The sequence below is a fragment of the Loxodonta africana genome, chromosome 13, assembly GCF_030014295.1.
Source record: "Loxodonta africana isolate mLoxAfr1 chromosome 13, mLoxAfr1.hap2, whole genome shotgun sequence".
NCBI lineage: Eukaryota > Metazoa > Chordata > Mammalia > Proboscidea > Elephantidae > Loxodonta > Loxodonta africana.
In genome coordinates this window covers 79,094,249-79,117,660 of record NC_087354.1, presented here as the reverse complement: position 1 = coordinate 79,117,660, position 23,412 = coordinate 79,094,249, and positions in this window count along the sequence as shown.

Genomic DNA, 23,412 nt, shown 5'->3' with positions numbered 1-23,412 from the left:
TTCCCTTGAGAACGGGAACCAGAGAAGAATGCCCTTTATCACCACTCTTATTCCACATTGTACTGGAAGTCCTAACTAGAGCAATAAGTCAAGAAAAGGAAATAAAGGCATACAAATTGGTAAGGAGGAAAGTAAGAACTATCCCTATTCACAGACGATAAAATCTTATACACAGAAAATCCCAAGGATTCCACAAGAAATCTACTGAATCTAATAGAGGGATTCATCAAAGTAGCAGGGTACAAGATGAACAAACAAAAATCAGCTGGATTCCTATGAACAACAAAGAGAACTTCAAAAAAGAAATCAGGAAAAACAATACTACTTACAATAGCTCCCCAACCCCACCCCAAGATAAAATACTTAGCAATAAATTTAACCAGGAACATAAAAGACATATACAAAGAAAACTACAAAACACTACTGTGAGAAACAGAGACCTACGTAAATGGAAAAACATACTATGCTCATGGATAGGAAGAATCAACATTGTGAAAATGCCATTACCTAAAATGATCTACAAATATAACACAATCCCAGTCTAAATTCTAGTAACATTCTTCACCAGGAAGGAAAAGCTAATCGCCAACTTTATACGGAATGGAAAGAGGACCTGAATAAGTAAAGCAATATTGGAGGGGAAAAAAAAAAAAAGTAGGAAGTCTCCCTCATATTATCAGATCTCAGAATGTACTATATAGCCATGGCAGTTAAAACAGCCTGACACTCGTGCAATGACAGACACATAGACCAAGGGAACAGAATCAAGAACCCAGACATAAATCCATCCACCTGTGGACAGCTGATTTTGACAAAGGAGCAAAGTCCATAAAATGGTGGAAAGACTGCCTTTTTAACAAATGGTGCTGGCATAATTACAAGTCCATCTGTAAAAAAAAAAAAAAGAAACAGGACCCATACCTCACACCATACACAAAAACTAATGCAAAATGTATCAATGACCAAAATATAAAACCTAAAACAATAAAGATCATGGAATTAAAAATAGGGACAATGCTAGGCACTAATAAAAAAAAAAAGAATGGCATAAATTCAATACGAACCGTAACTAACAATGCACAAACACCAGAAGAGAAACTAGATAACTGGGACCTCCTAAAAATTAAACACTTATGCTCATCAAAAGACTTCAACAAAAGAGTAAAAAGAGAACCTACAGATCCAGAAAATTTGGGGGGGCTACAACATATCAGACAAGGGACTAATCTCTAAAATCTAAACTTCAACATCTCAACAACAAAAGCCAAACAATCCAATTAAAAAACGGGCAAAGGATATGAACAGACATTTCGCCAAAGAATACATTCAGGCACCTAACAAACATGAAGAAGTGCTTGTGATCATTAGCTATTGTTGTTGTTGTTAGGTGCCGTCGAGTCTGTTCCAACTTATAGCGACCCTATGCATAACAGAACCAAACACTGCCCGGTCCTGTGCCATCCTTACAATCGTTGTTATGCTTGAGCTTATTGTTGCAGCCACTGTGTCAATCCACCTCGTTGAGGGTCTTCCTCTTTTCCGCTGACCCTGTACTCTGCCAAGCATGATGTCCTTCTCCAGGAGCTGATTCCTCCTGACAACATGACCAAAGTATGTAAGACGCAGCCTCGCCATCCTTGCCTCTAAGGAGCATTCTGGCCGCACTTCTTCCAAAACAGATTTGTTCGTTCTTTTGGCTGTCCAATATTCTTCGCCAACACCACAATTCAAAGGCGTCAACTCTTCTTCGGTCTTCCTTATTCATTGTCCACCTTTTGCATGCATATGAGGTGATTGAAATACCATGGCTTGGGTCAGGCGCACCTTATTCCTCAGCGTGACATCTTTGCTCTTTAACACTTTGAAGAGGTCCTTTGCAGCAGATTTGCCCAATGCAATGCGTCTTTTGACTTCTTGACTGTTGCTTCCATGGCTGTTGATTGTGGATCTAAGTAAAATGAAATCCTTGACAACTTCAATCTTTTCTCCGTTTATCATGATGTTGCTCATTGGTCCAGTTGTGAGGATTTTTGTTTTATGTTGAGGTGTAATCCATACTGAAGGCTGTGGTCTTTGATCTTCATTAGTAAATGCTTCAAGTCCTCTTCACTTCCAGCAAGCAAGGTTGTATCATCTGCATAACGCAGGTTGTTAATGAGTCTTCCTCCAATCCTGATGCCCCATTCTTCTTTATATAGTCCAGCTTCTCGTATTATTTGTGCAGCATACAGATTAAATAGGTATGGTGAAAGAATACAACCCTGACGCACACCTTTCCTGACTTTAAACCAATCAGTATCCCCTTGTTCTGCCTGAACAGCTGCCTCTTGATCTATGTAAAGGTTCCTCACGAGCACAATTTAAGTGTTCAGGAATTCCCATTCTTCACAGTGTTATCCATAGTTTGTTATGATCCACACAGTCGAATGCTTTTGCATAGTCAATAAAACACAGGTAAACACCCTTCTGGTATTCTCTGCGTTCAGCCAGGATCCATCTGACATCAGCAATGATATATCCCTGGTTCCACGTCCTTTTCTGAAGCCACCCTGAATTTCTGGCAGTTCCCTGTCGATATACTGCTACAGCTGTTTTTGAATGATCTTCAGCAAAATTTTGCTTGCATGTGATATTAATGATATAGTTCTGTAATTTCCACATTCAGTTGGATCACCTTTCTTGGGAATAGGCATAAATATGGATCTCTTCCAGTCAGTTGGCCAGGAAGCTGTCTGCCATATTTCTTGGCATAGATGAGTGAGCACCTCCAGCACTGCATCTGTTTGTTGAAACATCTCAACTGATATTCCATCAATTCCTGGGGCCTTGTTTTTCGCCAATGCCTTCAGAGCAGCTTGGACTTCTTCCTTCAGTACCATCGGTTCTTGATCATATGCCACCTCTTGAAATGGTTGAATATCGACTAATTCTTTTTGGTATAATGACTGTGTATTCCTTCCATCTTCTTTTGATGCTTCCTGTGTCATTTAATATTTTCCCCATGGAATCCTTCACTATTGTAACTCGAGTCTTGAATTTTTTCTTCAGTTCTTTCAGCTTGAGAAACTCTGAGCATGTTCTTTCCTTTTGGTTTTCCATCTCCAGCTCTTTGCACATGTCATTATAACACTTTACTTTTTCTTCTCAAGCTGCCCTTTGAAATCTTCTGTTCGGTTCTTTTACTTCATCGGTTCTTCCTTTTCTTTAGCTGCTCGGCACTCAAGAGCAAGTTTCAGTCTCCTCTGACATCCATCTTGGTCTTTTCTTTCCTTCCTGTCTTTTCAGTGACCTCTTGCTTTCTTCATGGATGATGTCCTTGATGTCATTCCACAACTCGTCTGGTCTGTGGTCACTAATGTTCAATGCTCAAATCTATTCTTCAGATGGTCTCTAAATTCAGGTGGGATATACTCAAGGTCATATTTTGGCTTTCGTGGACTTGTTCTGATTTTCTTCAGTTTCAGCTTGAACTTGCATATGAGCAATTAATGGTCCGTTCAACAGTTGGCCCCTGGCCTTTTTCTGACTGATGATTTTGAGCTTTTTCATCATCTCTTGCCACAGATGTAGTCAATTTGATTTCTGTGTGTTCCATCTGGTGAGGTCCATGTGTATAGTCGCCGTTTATGTTGGTGAAAGAAGGTATTTGCAATGAAGAAGTTGTTGGTCTTGCAAAATTCTATCATTCGATCCCCAGCATTGTTTCTATCACCAAGGCCATATTTCCCAACTACTGGTCCTTCTTCTTTGTTTCCAACTTTTGCATTCCAATTGCCAGTAATTATCAATGCATCTTGATTGCATGTTCGATCAATTTCAGACTGCAGCAGCTGACAAAAATCTTCTGTTTCTTCATCTTTGGCCCTAGTGGTTGGTGTGTAAATTTGAATAATAGTCGTATTAACTGGTCTTCCTTGTAGGCATATGGATATTATCCTATCACTGACAGCGTTGTACTTCAGAATAGATCTTGAAACGTTCTTTTTGACGATGAATGCAACACCATTCCTCTTCGAGTTGTCATTCCCAGCATAGTAGACTATATGATTGTCCGATTCAAAATGGCCAATACCGGTCCATTTCAGTTCACTAATGCCTAGGATATCAATGTTTATGCATTAAATTTCATTTTTTGACAATTTCCAGTTTTCCTAGATTCAAGCTTTGTACATTCCAGGTTCCAATTATTAATGGATGTTTGCAGCTGTTTCTTCTCATTTTGAGTAGTGCCACATCAACAAATAAAGGTCCCAAAAACTTTACTCCATCCACGTCATTAAGGTCGACTTTACTTCGAGGAGGCAGCTCTTCCCCAGTCATCTTTTGAGTTCTTTCCAACCTGGGGGGCTCATCTTCCAGCACTACATCAGACAATGTTCTGCTATTCATAAGGTTTTCACTGGCTAATTCTTTTCAGAAGTAGACTGCCGGGTCCTTCTTCCCAGTCTGTCTTAGTCTGGAAGCTCAGCTGAAGCCTGTCCTCCATGGGTGACCCTGCTGGTATCTGAATACCGGTGGCATAGCTTCCAGCATCACAGCAACACACAAGCCCCCACAGTATGACAAAATGACAGACACATTAGCTATTAGACAGATGCAAATCAAAGCTACAATGAGATAATATCTCATTTTGACATTACTGATGGCAATTAAAAAAACAGAAAACAAATGTTGGCAAAGTTTTCAAGAGACTGGAACTCATAAACTGCTAGTGGGAATGTAAAATCATTTTTGGAAAACTATATGGCACTTGGTCAAAAATCTAGAAATAGAAATACCATAGGATCAAGCAACCCCACTCCTAGGTATATACCCTAAAGAAATAAAAGCTGTGACATGAATAGACATATGCACACTCATGTTCTTTCAGTATTATTCACAGTAGCAAAAAGACGGAAACAACCTAAGTGCCCATCAACAGATGAATGAATTAACAATCTGTGGTACATACACACAGTACATACTCAGTGATAAAGAACAGTGATGAATCCATGAAACATCTCACAACATGAATGAATTTGGAGGACATTATGCTGAGTGAAATAAGTTGATCACAAAAGGGCAAATATCATATGAGACCATCACTATAAAATAGCAACAAAAGGTTTACACACAGGAAACAAAGAAAAAAAATCCTTTGATGGTTACCAGGGATAGTGGGGAGAGGGATGGAAGATCACCAGTTAGATAGAAGACATGAGTTAATACTGGTGAAGGGGAAGCAATACATTGTATGGGGCAAGTCAGTATAAGGCGAGAGAGGACACAGAGAGAACCATAAGAATAAAGTGCAACTATGGCAACTACCACAGCTTAGACAATCCTGCAGCAATAGTAATAAGAGGAAACTCTGGTGGCATAGTGGTTAAGTGCTATGGCTGTTAACCAAAATGTCAGCAGTTTGAATCCACCAGGTGCTCTTTGGAAAGCTCTATGTGGCAATTCTACTCTGTCCTATAGGGTTGCTATGAGCCAGAATCGACTCGATGGCAATGAGTTTGGTTTTGGGATTTGATATCATAATTATCATAGCTGCAATCCTGCAGCAATAGTAATAAATGATACTTTATGAATGAACAAATATGTAGATAAATAAACCAAGAAGTGTGGGAAGATGTAAGGGAACACACCCACCAGCAACTGTAAGTTTGGTGGTTGATCTTTCTACATATATTATTGTAGAGGTAGCTCATATAGAACACACAAGGGTTAAAGTCAGGGAAACCTCTTAAACATAACCAGATACCAAGGGAAGAAGTTCCTAAGCTAGAAGACAAAGGACCATAGACTCAGGGGACATCTACGTCAATTGGCACAACATAGTACATAAAGTCGACATTCTCCATTCTACTTTGCTAATTAGCGTCCTGGGTCTTAAAAGCTTGCAAGCAGCCAACTAAGATACAACTATGGGTCTTTTCCCATTTGGAGTGAGGAAGAGTGAAGGACACCAAAGAGTCAAGGGAGCAATTAGCCTATAAAGGAATAATGGACCACATGAACCACCATCTACATGACCCCAAGACCAGAAGAACTAGATAGTGTCTGGCTACCACTACCAACTGCTCTGACTAGGATCATATCAGAGGGTCCTGGACAGAGTGGAAGAAAGTTGTGGAACAATAACAAAAAAAATCAAACTCACAAAAAAGATGGGGCTTGCTTATCTGACAGAGAGTGAAGAAACCCCTGAGACTATGGCCCTAAGACACCCCTTTCTTTGACCTGGAAATGAAGATATTCCCAGAGACCACTCCCCAGCCAAACAACAGACAAGCATGTACCATAAACAATAACACCCAAGAGCAAGGTACTCCTTAGAACAATCAATTTTAAGATGAGAAGGCAGGGTGGGGTAGATAATCAGGCAAAAGAAAATGGGGAAACCAAGGCAGAAATGGGGAGAGTGCTGACATATTGTGGGGAATGAAACCAAGGTCATAAAACACTTTATGTAAAAACTATAGAATGGGAAATTAATTTTCTATAAACTTTCACCTAAAGCACAATTTAAAAAAAGAGTGCTTTATGCTTAGCAATGTTATCTAACCTGTACTCGTTGAGCAATCATTATGATCTTTTAGGAAAATATTATTATTTTAGAATTGAGCGTGACAGATAATCTGAGACATTAATTAGAAAACAATTTTAAAGAGGTCCTGCAGCATTGCTTTTTGTTTGACATCTCAAAATGTGTTACAAAAATCTCTAAGGGGTATTGTTGTGGAGGATATTTGAATATCTGTATAAGTTTGAAACACATAGAGAGTCCTTTAATTGGAAGTAATCTTGACTATCTCTGAAATTTTGAGCTCTATTGCCAATCTTTCTTATTCCTTAACTTTACCTGAATGGATCAAAAAAGCTGTGCAACCAATCTTTTAAAAATGGGAATCACAAATAACTGAGTTGGGTTGAAGCACACTCATTTGTTTAATTTCAACAAATTCCTTAAGTGCTAAAGAACTGAGGTTAAAAAAAACAAACAAACAAACAGTGGCACCATAAGGGATGTCTTATTCCTCATTGTCAATTTGCTATTCACATTATTAATAGCATCTGCAATTACAGCATAGTTATAATGATGGCATAAAGTTCCTTGTAGATATTATAAAAACAATGTCATACACATACATCCAGGTTCTAATGAACTCTGGTGATGCAGTGGTTAAGTGCTCATCTGCTAACTGAAAGGTCAGTGATTTGAACCCACCAGCTGTTCCATGAGAGAAAGATGTTTTGGTCTGCTTCCATAAATATTACAGCCTTGGAAACCCTATGGGGCAGTTCTACCCTATCCTATTAAGTCCTTCTGAGTTGAAATTGACTTGTTTGCAATGAGTTACATCCAGATTCATACTCTAAAAGCTGAGTCAACCAGATCAGACTGCCACTTACCTGGATAGTGAGGGATGATACTCAAATATTGGGGCTCAGGGAATGGGTAAAAATGAGAAAGAGATTACCCAAAGCATATCACATTCACATTTTTGGGGTGAAAATCAGTTCCCCCCCAAAAGGGACCAAAGTTTGAAGTAGAATGCAAACTATCTATTAAATATGAAGGGTGATGCATGTATATCTATGGGGAAATTAAACAACTACCTAGCCAGGAACAATGAAAGCAGGAGCAGATAAGTTAACAAATGTAAAATGTGTTCCAATTATGTGATCGTTTTGGACATTCTCGTTATGTATTTCAGGGACCAGATTATATTCCTTTTATGATTTGGTCACAAAATAGCCTTATCAGGTAGTTAAGGTTAACCTAGCCTTCCGAGTGCAATAAATCAAATATCCTGTCATATCTCATCATTGTAAAAATTATATGTTCTAGAGTTACAATCAACTGTAAATATAGTAACATATCTTTGTAAGACCATGTATGAGGTGACAGAAAAAGAATATTCACTACCATACACTTTGTAAGAACATGGATCTTAAATTCTAACTACTCTAGTTTTGAATAATGAATTTGCAGCTTAATAGGTATGTGACCTCAGGCATTGATAAACTGTGTATAGTGTTATCTTTGATGAAAACTTTTTGTATTTAAATACTAAAATAACATTAAATAAAGAGCTTACCACATTGCCTTAGATATGGCATTCCCCAAAACGTGAACTCCTCCTTTTCCTTTAATAATAATGAAATTGAAGAGATCATTTTAATGCAAATGCCATGTCATAGGAAGACATGGTTGAGTCTTCATGTTGTTCCCACTCATAGCAACCCTGTGTACAACAATATGAAACAGTGCCCAGTCCTGCGCCATCCTCACGATAGCTGTCATGCTTGAGATCATTATTGCAGCCACTGTGTCAATCTGTCTCATTGCGGTTCTTCCTCCCTTTCGATGACCCTCTACTTTACCAAGCATGATGCCCTTCTCCAAGGACTGATCCCTCCTGATAACATGTCCAAAGTACATGAGAAGTAGTCTCACAATCCTTGCTTCTAAGGAGCATCCTGGTTGTACCTCTTCCAAGACAGGTTTGTTCCTTCTTTTGGCAGTTATATTCAGTACTCTTCACCAACACAACAATTCAAAGATGTCAATTCCACATCCAGCCAACATGGCACCATAGACAGAAGCACGATGCCGTCCCTCCACAGCAAAGCCCAAAAAACTAAGAGAATCTGAGGCAATCATCATTCCTGCAATCTGAAGTGTTAAACGAAGAGATAAAGAACTCAGCCAAACACGGAATGGAATAAGAAACTGACGGGACTGAGAGTGAGAAGAGATACTTGCTGAGGTTCCTTATCAGCTAATGCAGCATGGATTCGCCATCTTGGACTCCTGTCAGAGATCGGCTGACAGGGAGCACGGGAAAGTAGCTTCACAAAGTTCCCAGCAGGAGACAGAGCACCCAGTAACCACTGATACACACATTCCAACTCCCATCCTCTTCCTGCTGCTCTACCTCTGGCTGGTTGTGGTGACTCGGAAGGATGGGAAGCGCAGCATCCATGCCACTTGGATTCGCCCCACCACATCACAGATTGGTGAACAGGGAGTACCAGAAAGCAGCTTCACAAAGTTCCCAGCAGGAGACAGAGCACCCGGTAACAAGTGATATACACTTTCCTAATTCCCACCCTTCTTCCCCTCCCCCTTCAGCCTCCTTTGCTTCCTGCCAGCCACAGTCTCTTGGCTGGGAGACAACTGCTTCCGCCCCGGGCCACTTGGATTCACCCCGCCCACACTGGCTGGGACCCTGAGCTGGTGAATCTTCTTTCCGTCTCTTTTCGTTTCTTCTGTGCCTCCTACCACCTCCCCCCCACCCCCTTTCTCTGGAACATCAGGCTCTGTGTGCCATATATGCTTCTTCTTGGAAGGCCGCGAATCCCCACTTGACTGGGGATCCACTCCCCTGGCCTGCGATACCACAGTGGTGGGATTGCTGGGGCTTTTTTTTTTTTTTGCTTGTTTTGTTTTGCTTTGTTCTGTTTTGTTTTGTTTGTTTTCTTTTTCTTTTCACACTTGGGAGCCCCTTCTAACCAGGCTGCATGGCCTAGGAGCCACTTCCCCAATCTGCATAGCCACATAGGTGGGATCCCTGGAGGCATTTCTTTTCTTTCTTTTTCTTTTTTCCTTCTGCCTTTTCCCCCTTCTGTCATTCCTCATTTCTCAGTTCTTTTCTGTCTACACATAATCTTCTTTTCCAGTCTCCTGAATACCTGATGCTGTGTGACATCTATACCCCATCTAGCCAGACTATACTGCACAACCTGGGAGACTTCCCTGGTCTTCGTGGCCACACTGGTGGGACCTCTGGGGTCTTTTCTTTTTCTTTTTCTCTTTTCAAATTTTTATGTAGTATTTTTTTTCTTTTTCCTCCTTTTTTTTTTTTTTGCTTCTCTCCATTTCTTGCACTCTCTTCTTTCTATTCCAATGGCAAGCTCCCTTTAAACTTTTTTTTTTTCTTTTTGGGTGTGTGTGTGTTTTCTTTCTTTTTTGTTTTTGGCTCCTGTTTCTCTCTCCTCTTTCCCATACCCATACTACCTCCGTACATCACAATCTCCCCCCTCTTTCCTGCCTACCTGCACCATGCGCTGAACATCACACCTCCAAGCAGCACAGGCATGGCCTACTGGAACCTGCCTAGCACTGATTCTGGTCTATCCTGTTGGCCCTAGTACATGCCACAAATGACCCATCCCAGACCCTCCCCTTCAGCTAGGCCTGCCCCGCTCTACCATAGCTGAGTGACTGGCCTTGGCCATTGGACAAGGAGGTGACAAGTGTCTTGACTACAGATGAGAAAACAATAAAGAACGCACAGCCCACCTGCTCAGACATAACTAAATAGAACAAAAAACTAGGGTGAACAAACAAATCTACAATCAAGAAACAAAAAGCATAGCTACTGAATGTCCCAAAGACAGCAGACAATATCAAAACATATAAAAAAACAGGAGAGGCTGGTTTCAGAAGGCATCCAAAATAAAACACCAGATGACTTTCCAGTAGGAGAAAAGGCACTAGAACTACATGACAGGAAATTCAAATCTCCAATATTCAGAGCTATCCAAGAGTTGAAGCAAAATGCAGACACAAATGAGGAAAAACTAGACAAATTTACAGAAAAGGCAGACAAATTCATGGAAAATACAAACAAAAAAAATTTAAGAATTCAGGAAAATAATGCAGAAAAAAATGCCAAAATAAATTCACAGCTAGAAATCATACAAAAACAACAATTAGAAATCCAAAAGATAAATAACAAGATTTCAGAAATGGACAGTGTCAAAGAAGGACTGAGGAGCAGGTTTGAAATGTTGGAAGACAGGATCAGTGAAATTGAAGACAAACACTTGGATACAACTCTGAGGAAAAATCAGAAAAAAGAACGAAGGAAAATGAGGAAACCCTGAGAAATATGTGGGATACAATCAGAAGCAAAAATTTTCAAGTGATGGGAGTTCCAGAACAGGGACAGAAAACAGAAAACGCAGAGAGGATAATTGAAGACTTGCTGACAGAAAACCTCTCTAATATCGTGAAAGATGAAAAGCTGACCACCCAAGAAGCTCAACAGAAACCCTATAGGATAGACCCCCCCCAAAAAAACACCAAGGCATATAGTAATCACACTCACTAAAATCAAAGGCAAAGAAAACATCCTGAGAGCAGCTGAGAAAAACAAAAAGTTACATACAGAGGATAAACAATAAGACTAAGCTCTGATTATTTGGCAGGCACCATTAGGCAAAAAGGCAGTGGGATGACAGATATAAAACTTTGAAAGAAAAAAATTGCTAACCAAGAATAACATATCCTGTAAACTTTCATTCGAATATGATGGTGAAACTAGGATGTTTCTGGACAGAAATTAGCAGAATATGTAAAAACCAAATAAAACTTACAAGAATTATTAAAGGGAGTCCTTCAGTATGAGAAAAAACAACATCAGACCATAGCCTGAATCTAAGATGAAAGATTGTACTAACCAGATACCAGCCAAGGACTATCCCAAACCAAAACAATTGCACCAGGAAACCAGAGAGGTTAATCTGTAAATGAGAACATCAGAAAAATAAAGACAGAATAAATGCTACAGGTATAGAACTTTCTAATGTAGAGGAAGGCAATGTGATACCAAGTAACAATAAACTGGCTCAAACCTAGGAAGATAAGGGTAAAATTCACGGTAATCACAAAAAAAGTTAACAAACCTACTCATTGAAATGAAGAAAAACATCAAGTCTCAATAAAAACAAAATCTTCAAAAACAAAAGAAATCTACAAACAAAAGGAGCTTAGCACAGGAGAGTAATAGGAACAAAGAAAACTTTACCATCACAAAAAAAAACACTACAAAATGACCACAATAAGCTCACGCCTATCAATCAATAATTACTCCAGATGTAAATGGCCTAAATTTACCCATAAAGAGACAGAGGGTGACAGAATGGATTAAAAAAAAAAAAAAAAAAACAGGATCCATCAATATGCTGTCTATAAGAGACACACCTTAGAAACAAAGATGTAAATTTATTAAAAACCAAAGAGTGGAAAAATATATATCAAGCAAATAACTGCCAAAAGAGCAGGAGTGGCAATACTAATCTCAGATAAAATAGACATGAAAACAAAACCCACTATAAAAGACAAAGTAGGGCACTATATAATGATTAAAGGGACAATCTATCATGAAGACTTAACCATAATAAACATCTACACACTCAATAACAGGGCTCCAAAATAAGCAAAACAAACTCTAAGAGCACTGAAAAGAGAAATTGACAGGTTCACAATAATACTAGGAGACCTCAACTTAGCACTCTTGGTAAAGCACAGAACATCTAGAAAGAAACTCAACAAAGAGGAGAAGAGCTAAAGTGCAAAACCAGCCAACCTGACCTCATTGTTGTATACAGAACACTCCAACCAACATCTGCAAAGTACACATTCTTTTCCAATGCACATGGAATATTCTCCAGAATAGACCACATCTTAGGCCACAGAGCAACCCTCAAGAAAATCCTAAACATTGAGATAATACGAAGTATCTTCTCTATTTTTATCTTCTCTGACCACAATGCCATCAAAGTAGAAATTAATAACAGGAAGAACAAGGAAAAAAAAATCAATTACGTGGACTGAATAACACCCTGTTTAAAAACCACTGGGTAATAGAAGAAATCAGAGATGGAATAAAAAAATTCCTAGAATCAAAAAAGAATGAGAACACATCTTACCAAAACCTTTGGGACACAGTAAAGGCAGTCCTCAGAGGTCTATTTATAGCAATACATGCATACATTAAAAATGAAGAAAGGGACAAAATCAAAACATTAGCTACAAAACTTGAACAAATAGAAACAGAACAGCAAAAGAAGCCCACAGCCACCAGAAGAAAGGAAATAATAAAGATCAGAGCAGAAATAAATGAAATGGAGAACAGAAAAACAATAGAAAGAATCAACAAAACCAAAAGTTGGTTCTTTAAAGGAGCAACAAAATCGACAAACCACTGGCCAAACTGGCAAAAGAAAAACAGGAAAGGACTCAAATAACCCAAATAAGAAATGAAATGGGGGACAAAACAACAGAAATAAAAAGGATCATAACAGAGTATTATGAAAAACTATACTCCAACAAATTTGAAAACCTAGAGGAAATGAACAAATTTCTAGAAATACACTACCTACCCAAAATAACACAAAATGATGTTGAAAATATGAACAGACTGATAACAAGAGAAGAGATTGAAAAGGTTAAACAAAAAAAAATTCCCAACAAAAAAAAAGCCCTGGCCCAGATGGCATTACTGGAGAATGCTACCAAACACTCAGAGAAGAGCTTACACCAGTACTACTCATCTTATTTCAGAACATAGAAAAGGAAGCTATACTTCTGAATTCATTCAATGAAGCCAGCATAATCCTGATACCAAAACTAAGCAAAGACACCACAAAAAAAAAAAGAAAATTACAGACCAATATGTCTCAAGAATATAGATGCAAAAATTCTCAACAAAATTCTAGCCCATAGATTTCAGCAACTTATTAAAAAAAATAATACACCATGACCAAGTAGCATTCATACCAGGTATGCAAGGATGGGTCAACATTAGAAAATCAATCAATGTAATCCACCACATAAATAAAAAGAAAGAATCACATGATTATCTCAACTGACACAGAAAAGGCATTGGACAAAGTTCAACACCCATTCCTGATAAAAACACTCAATAAAATAGGTATAAAACAAAAATTTCTCAACATAATAAAGGGCATATAGGCAAAACCAATGGCCAACATCATACTTAATGGAGAGAGGCTGAAAACATTCCCCGTGAGAACAGGAACAAGACAAGCAAGACAAGGATGCCCTTTATCACCACTCCTATTTACCATTGTGTTGGAAGTCCTAGCTAGAGCAATAAAGCAAGAAATGGAAATAAAGGGCATCCAAATTGGTAATGAAGAAGTTAAACTCTCCTTATTTGTGGATGATATTTTTTTTTTTTTATGATACTATACATAGAAAACCCAAAAGACTCCAGAAGAAAACTACTGGAACTAATAGAAAGATTCAGCAGATTAGCCATATACAAGATAAACAGACAAAAATTTGTTGTATTCCTTTACACCAATAAAGAGAATAATGAAAAGGAAATCAGGAAAACAATACCATTTATAACAGCCCCTAAAAAAATAAAATATTTGGGAGTAAATCTAACCAGGAATGTAAAAGACCTATACAAAGAAAACTGCAAAACAATACTGCAAGAAACCAAGGGATCTACATAAATGGAAAAATGTACCATGCTCATGGATAGGAAGACTCAACATTGTGAAAATGACAATTCTACCCAAAGCGATTTACAAATTCAATGCAATATCAATCCAATACCAACAACATTCTTTAAAGAGATGTAAGAACTTATCATTAACTTTATATGGAAAGCAAAGAAGCCCCAGATAAGTAAAGCACTACTGAAGAAAAAGAATAAAGTAGGAGGACTCGCACTACCTGACCTCAGAACCTACCATACAGCTAAGGCAGTCAAAATAGCCGGGTCCGGGTACAAAGATGGATTACATTGACCAGTGGAACAGAACTGAGAACCCAGATGTAAATCCATCCACCTATGGTCACCTTATCTTTGACAAGGGCCCAAAGTCCATTAAATGGGGAAAAGACAGTCTTTTCAACAAATGGTGCTGGCAAAACTGGATGTCCATCTGCCACAAAATGAAACAGGACTCATACTTCACACCATACTCAAAAACTAACTCAAAATGGATCAAAGACCTAAATATAAAGCCAAAAACCATGAATTTCATAGAAGAAAAAATAAGATCAATGGTAGAGGCCCTAATACACGGCATTAACAACACACAAGCTCCAGAGGATAAGCTAAATAACTGGGATCTTTTAAAAATTATACACTTGTGCTTATCAAAAGACCTTACCAAAAGAGTAAAAAGAGAACCTCCAGACTGGGAAAAAGGTTTTGGCTACTACAAATCAGACGAAGAAAATTCAACAGCTCCACAACAAAAAACAGAAATAATCCAATTAGAAAATGGGCAAAGGAAATGAACAGACATTTCACCAAAGAAGACATTCAAGCAGCAACGCACACATGAGGAAATGCTCACAATCTCTAGCCATTAGAGAAATGCAAATCAAAACCACAATGAGATACCATCTCACCCCGGCATTACTGGCATGAATCAATAAAACAGGAAATAACAAATGTTAGAGAGTCTGTGGGGAGATCAGAACTCTTATACAGTATTGGTGAGAATGCAAAATGACACAATTTTGGAAAATGATACGGTTCTTCCTTAGAAAGCTAGAAATAAAAATACCATAAGGTCCAGCAATCCCACTCCTGGCAGTATATCCTAGAAAAATAAGAGTAGTCACATGAATAGACATATGCACACCCATCCATGTTCATTGCAGCATTGTTCACAGTAGCAAAAAGATGGAAAAAAACCTAGATATCCATCAACAGATGAGTGGATAAATAAACTGGTACATACACACAATGGAGTATTAAGCAACACTGAAGAGCAACAATGAATCTGTGAAGCAACTGATAACATGGTTTAATCTGGAGGGCATTAAGCTGAGTGAAATAAGTCAATCACAAAAGGGCAAATATTGTACGAGATCACTACTGTAAATACTCCTGAAAGGGTTTACATACAAAAAGAAATAGCCTTTGATGGTTATGAAGGTGGGAAGGGTGGGGATGGAAAAACACTTAATAGACAACAGATAAGTGGAAACTTTGGTGAAAGGTAAGACAGAACACAACACTGGGGAAGCCAGCACATCCTGTACAAGGCAAGGTCGTGGTAGCTCTATAGACACCCTGAGGAACTGAATTGCTGGGCTGAGGGCTGTAGGGACCATGATTTCGGGGAATATCTAGCTCAACTGACATAACATAGTTTATGAAGAGTATGTTCTACATTCTACTTTGGTGAGTAGCGTGTGGGGTCGTAAAAGCCTGTGAGTGGCCATCTAGGATACTCCACTGGTCTTACCCCTTCCGGAGCAAGGAAGAATGAAGAAAACTAAAGATACAACAGAAAGATTTGTCCAAAGGACTAATGGACCACATCTACCATGGCCTCCACCAGACTGAGTCCAGAACGAGATGGTGCATGGCTACTAACACTGACTGCTCTGATGGGGATCACAATAGAGGTCCTGGACAGAGCTGGAGAAAAATGTACAACAAAATTCTAACTCAGGAAAAGACCAGACTTGCTGGCCTGACAGAGACTGGGGAAACCCTGAGAGTATGGCCCCCGGACACACTTTGAGCTCAGCAGTGAAGTCACTCTTGAGGTTCACACTTCAGCCAAAGATTGAACAGGCCCATGGAACAAAACAAGATTAAAGGGGTGCACCAGCCCTGGGGCAGGGACAGGAAGGCAGGAGGGAACAGGAAAGCTGGTAAGAGGGAACCCAGGGTTGAGAAGGGAGAGTATTGACAATGTCATAGAACCACATTTCTACTAACCGTTTGATGAGAAACTAGTTTGTTCTGTAAACGTTCATCTAAACTACAATTCAAAAAAAGGTGTCAATTCTTCAGTTTTCCTTATTCATTGTCCAGCTTTCCCGTGCATATGAGGGGATTGAAAACACCCTGGCTTGGGTCAGGCACACCTTAGTCTTCAAGGTGACATCTTTGCTTTTCAACACTTTAAAGCGGTCTTTTGCAGGGCATGCCATTTGCATTATAGTGAGCTTTCCAACTAAATTTGGTAAACTAGTCATAGTTTGATGAAATAGATTCTATTCAAATCTTTGTAAAAAGCATCATCTCATTCAGAACTACCCAAGCCCTTTGACTTTAATAATACCTCAAGGTAACTCTACTTACTCAGTGTAATTGATGTCTTCTGTGACTATTTTAATTTTTATTTGACTCTGAGAGAACAGCGTAACACCTCAAACATACCAAGTCATTACCGAGTTCTGAAGGAAAACTAATTGAACCAGTCAAATTTCTCTCTTCTCTGCTTTGCTGGCATGATTATGGAGATCTTTATGGATCAACTACAAAGCAGTGTTAGTTTTAGACACTGTCGTAGATAACATGTTCATAGAAAACAGCATGTACACCAGGTATGTTGTGGCTCATTTCCACTGGACCAGGAGAGATGATGACCAACAGTACATACTCTGTGTGTCATGAGTGGTAAGGAGGAAGGAATCGAGGTGAATACAGAAAATAAAAACTTCAGGCAGCACCATTTAGATCTTTAACATAGTAAAAATGAAAGAACCCAGAGTTTGCATGCAGAGATGGGCTGGTTTGGAATTCAGGAAGCAAGGACACTGAACTGTAGAATCTGCCTAACTACAAGTTAATGCTACCAAGAAATTACATCATATGTTTGTGGAAATAATAGTGGCAGTAATAGGCTTTTATTTTTATTTCATCTGCATTTATTTTCACGTCATTCAGAACATGGTTTTCAGATGCTGTCAAAGTATAGTAGTGTCCTTTTAAAAATAATTTATAGTCAGGTTAGTTTAAGCAATTTTTACTTTTACATTATTTTCAGATGCAAATGATTCAATTATGGGATATTTATTGGAACACGTGAATACATTTTTTAAAAGAATGAGTACAAATTGATAGCACAATGATATAAATTCAAGATTTTTGACCCCACATTTTTTGAATCAGTCCCTGTAAGCCTGGGTAAATAATTATTATTGTTAAAATTAAATAAGGTTCAATATTACTCCTATTGTTATTCTTTATTTTATGTAGATGAAAGTGCTGAGAAAACTTGTACACATTAATAAATAGGAATAGAAAGGATGTATTTTAAGAATGTCACACAGTTGTTTGAACCCTTTCTGAATTATCTGTCACAGCCAAAGACTGATTTATCATCAAGTTTTATTTAAAGATGACATGCCTGAAAATGTATTAGGTTTTCCTTCAATTTTATCAAAATCACAGAATGGAAAACCATGTGACATTCAAAAGGATTTGGTTTGGTACCCAGGAAGTATTTTGTACTCTTGAGCAAAGCATTACATAGATAAGAATAGGAATGGATGAGTGTGGGCCTTTCTTTTGTTGCGTGGGAAAAGGCGAGTGTGAAGGGGACTGTGAGAAAAGAGAAGCTGATTGTTAGGCAGATCAATTTGAGGAAAGTAGGAGCCTGGGTGGCATATATCATAACTCACCAATCCAGCAGCTCTCTGGAAGTAAGGCCTGGTAAACTGCTTCCATAAAGATTACAGCCGAGGAAACTCTAAGGAGCATTTCTATCTATTACACACAGGATTGCCATGAGTAGGAACCGACTCAACGGCAATGGGTTTTGTTTTTTGCTATACATTTAAGCTGAGAATTTGGAAGTTGATTCTTTAAAATTGCAAAATTCCTAAATAAAGCCTTTGTCAACCCCCATGGAAACGTGAATCTCCATGTGAAGACCACTAATGACTTACTGGTGCCCTGGTGCCTCAGTGGTTAAGAGCTAGGGTACTACAAGAGGTCAGCAGTTCGAATCCACCAGTCACTCTTTGGAAACCCGGTGAGGCAGCTCTACTCTGTCCTAAAGAGTCGCTATGAGTCAGAACTGACTCAACGGCAATTGGTTAATGATTTACTGAGAAACTTGGAGTTTCTAACATCGATATCTCAGAATTAAAGGTGTTATGCTTTAAAAACTGTAAATGGATTTCAGGTTTATTTTGGTTTCCTTCTGTTGTGATCAAAGGAATAATAACAAGTGGACAAACTTTTCAACTCCCTTCTGGTCTGTCAAGCTTTAGAATGTTCTGCCAATTTATTGATAAGACACCTTAAAAGCTGCTTGTAAGAATAAATACATTTCATGTCATCATTCAAGTTAATCCCTGCCTCTGTGCACTAACGTCAAAGTGGCTGGTGGAAAGCTAAGGTGAGCCTGGAGCACAGCACCTCTGCCTTATGCTGACCAGGTAGTACCTATCAGGCTTAGCCTTTACGTGTTTAACCCTTATTAGGTTTAATAATCTGCCTGTTCCTAGAAGCATTATTCTACAAGCTCAAATTTTGTTTGGATATTTTTATTCCACTGGGTTTTATGCTATTGTAAATAGGCTTAAAATAAGTAAAGCCATGGAGGACATATTTCAAAGAACACTATAGCAAACCAGTAACATTTTATAACACTTATTTGAGCTCTTGCTGTGGGAACTGGCAAACGACTGTGGTTTAATGTTCTGTAACACATTTTCACTTTAATTTTCTTAGTTTAATAGTTACTGAATCACTCCCCATTTTCCTTAACAAGTTGCTGAAGTGATGATTTTGAGTGTCTAGGAGGCAATGTGTTTATTCTCCATGCACCGCTTACTAAATTAATATATTTCTACAAAGCAATGGGATGGGATGTCTGCCAATATTATCTAGGACATTTTTTTCAAACTCAATTTTCCACATTTTCTCTCTCTTTCTCTGCTCCCCAACCCCTGACCAATCTGGAATCCAACTTCAAGTATGAATCAGACTTTCTGAAGACGTAAGGTTGGGAGAGTGGAGGTGGAGGAATACTTGTGTGCTGGGTGATGGGTAGACAGGCGGGGAGTTCAGCACAGGCTATAGCCGAGTGCAGTGGGGAGGGATTCTAGATAACAGATTTGTCCTCCCATAACCTAATTAAAAAATTACATCTCAGCCCAATTGAAAATGGAATTGACTGTTAATATATCTACTCATTCCTTTATCATCATATAGATCTAATTACATAGGATTCATGGAATATATTTGAAAAGTGACTGCCTTTTTTTTTCATGAATAATGTTAAATTACTTGTGAGTTTCTGATTTGGGAATGGGTCATGATTCTGCAGCTTTAGTTTTTGAAAGTAGTCTAACCTACAGAATTCTGGAAACAGTATGAGCTCACAGGCATTAAACTCTTACTGTTGCAATTACGTTAAGTACAAGTTATGCATAAACTGAATTACACTCTTTCAAAATTCACACAATTTGTTATAAATGACATTATTAATTTTTCATACATTGCTCCAAGCAATATGACCTCAGAATATATATATTTGTTCTCTGTACAATTCTTTTAATTTTTTTCATAAAAAAGGTAAATCAAAAACAAAATATGCCTGTGTACTTTTTTAAACAGAATGAGGTAAAAGAGGGCACAAAGTTCTCTCTGCCAAATCCATGTCATCTGGGGCAGGAATAAGAGTGGCAGAGGCAGGGCCATCGGTTGAAAGAAATGATGCCTGGTATCTGGTGAAGATGGGTACTATGGCGGTGCTGCTCCCATTTATGACGGTGTGGCTCTGGCTTCTGGAGGGCAGGAGGCTGCTGTTACTGCCACTACTGCTGCCGTTGGTCGTTGGCAGAGAAGTATTGCCTCCTGCACTTAACTGATGGAGAAACACCTGCGAGGAGGTATGCAGGAAAAGCCAAGATGAGTGTAAGAGCTCTTGATCATCTGAAGTGCTGCTGCTGCAGTGGCAAGGAGGGAGGTGTGGTAATGCTGATTGTCTCCTGATAAGGAAGGAAAGAAATCTAATCCTTGTAACATAAGGCATAGGTGTCATATGGAAAGCGTGCCTGTAGTCTTGGATAAAGGATGTGTTAATCTAGCTCATGCCTACAACAGGGGGCTTGGGGAGCCAACCACTGGAGATGCCGGGTGTGGAAGACTTAAAATGTCTTTATTATCGAGTGGTGACATAGGAAGTAGGCAAGGACAGGTCCTCTTGGTGGATGGCTCTTCTTCCATCTTTTATTGTTACAAATATGTAACTATATAAATAAATTGCATAAAAATCAATACAATTCAGTGAAAATAAAATGGAATGCAAGAACATAAGCCTCATATGAATTCAAACATTTTAGGTGAGCATTAAAAAAGTTAATAAAAATAAAATTATGTCCATGCATTAGCAGTAAACTGTATAAACATTAAGTTATAATTATACTCATCTATATTATGTACAAATACTGTATATCCCCATCAAGTTGATGAGAATATGGTTTAATGTCTATTTCTGCAAATGAAATAGTTCATTTTCTGTGATGAGGAATTTGCTTGAATTTGCATTGGGTCACTTTTATTCCTTGGCAGTTGCTGTTGTTAGGTGTCATTGAGTCGAGTCAGCTCCAACTCACAGCGACCATATAGGACAGAGTAGAACTGGTGGATTTGAACTGCTGATCTTTTGGTTAGCCAAGCTCTTAACCACTATGGCACCAGGGCTCCTTATTCCTAGGTTGGAATAGGTATTAGCAACCATGAATTTTCTTAGAAGATAGGGAAAAGGAAACATCTGACTTCCTCTGCTACAACAGAAATTTCCTATGCCCCACATTAGCAGGACCTGTGACTAGAGGTCTTTCACAGAAGAAATTTTTTTTTTTTTAATAATTTCAAAGTTATATATAGCAAAAGAATAACAAAGATGAAAAAGTAGAAAACTTAAGTATATTTTCCCCTTTAGGTCTTACTCTTGAAAAAGCAAAGATCATTTTCCTTTGGGTGCTTGAGATTATAGAACAGAGGATCCAATGGAAAAGAACTAAAACATCTAGTTGGGGCATTCCACATTGGCATTCAGAAATGGAGGCTATCACTGAAGTAGACACAACAAAGGAGAGTGTCTAAGATAACTTTTCAAATTGATTTTAACTGTGTATTTTCTTTATTAAATAAAGTCTGGGCTAAATACAAATGAACAAAATGGAGAAGAGGCTCCACGTTATATGAATATAAAGGAAACACCTAAAAAAGTTGTCGATTTTTCAGAATGAAAATTAGTTTTGATACATCTGAAATTTAAACTAGTTATTTTAAAAAGCAATTACCCAGTGCCCAGATCTTGGGCACTTGATTTAATAAGTAAACAAACAGAGGAAGGAGAGACAAATATTTTGTACAGAAGAATTCCAGATAATTTATCTAAGTGCTTATCATGGATTGAATTGTGTCCCCCCCAAAATATGTGACAACTTGGTTAAGCCATGATTCCCAGTATTGTGTAGTTGTCCTCTATTTTGTGATTGCAATTTTATGTTAAAAAGGATTACGGTGGAATTGTAACACCAGCCCTACCCAGGTCACATCCCTGATCCAATGTAAAGGAGCTTTCCTGTGGTGTGGCCTGTGCCATTCTATCTCTCGGTAGATGGAAAAGAGAAGGAAGTGAGCGGGGTTGCGGGGGGGGGGACCTCAAACCACCAAGAACGCAGTTCCAGGAGCACAACGCATCCTTTGGATCCAGGGTCCCTGCACAGAGAAGCTCCTGGTCTGTGGGAAGACTGATGAGAAGGAGGACAGAGAGAGTAAGCCTTCCCCTGGAGCTGACACCCTGAATTTGAACTTTTAGCCTATTTTGCTATAAAGAAATAAATTTCTCTTTGTTAAAGCCATCCACTTGCGGTATTTCTGTTATAGCAGTGCTAGATGACTAAGACAATGCTCCTCCCTACCAAGATATGAACCGTAATTCCACAGTCCTTAAGTGTGGGCTGCACATTGTGACTTCCTTCCAAAAGTACGAAGGCTGGAGGATAAGTAACTTTACCACAGAGAAACATGACAAACACTACCTCAGCCAGGTGGTGAAGGTCAACACCAACAATGCTAAGTTGATGGTAAGTACCCCTGAAATGATGTGATGAGAATGGGACTCTTTCTCTGTGGCCTTCTTCCAAAAACCCTACAGGTACCATCTAACAGTGAGAAAAACACCAGACAAACCCAAATTGGGGGACATTCAACAAACCATCTGACCAGTTCTCTTCAAAACTGTCAAGGTCATCAAAAACAAGAGAAGCCTGAGGAACTGTCACAATCTAGAGGAGCCCAAGGTGATATGGCAACTAGATGGGATTGTGGAACAGAAAAAGAGCATTAGGTAAAAACTGAGGAAATCCTAATAAACTAAGGACTTTAGCTAATAAGAATGTGTCAGTATTGGTTCATTAGCTATAACAGATACCATACTAATACAAAATGTTAATAATAGGGGAAACCAGGTATGGGGTACTCAGAAACTTTGTACCACATTTGTAACTTTTCTGTAAATCCAAAACTGTTATAAAATTAAGAATTAAAAAAAAATCATAACTAATTTCCAATCAGCATACAGATTTAGTAGGAAGAGGGCTGGGCTAATAAAGTATGACAATTAACTTAAAAGTGTCTCTCTCTTTCATTGTTCCTACTGCAGTGAGCGTGAACATCCATCATTAGTTGACTCAACAAACATATTTTGAACGCATACTATGTGCTACTTTCTTTGCCAGGTGGTAGCAATACAATGCTGAGCCAAACAGTTCTATGTTTTGGGCACTGCTTCACAGTTAGTGTGTGTGGAAGGGGGTTTGGGGAGGGATAGGTAAATATATAATTTAAAATTACCGTAGGTGCTAGGAAAGAAAAG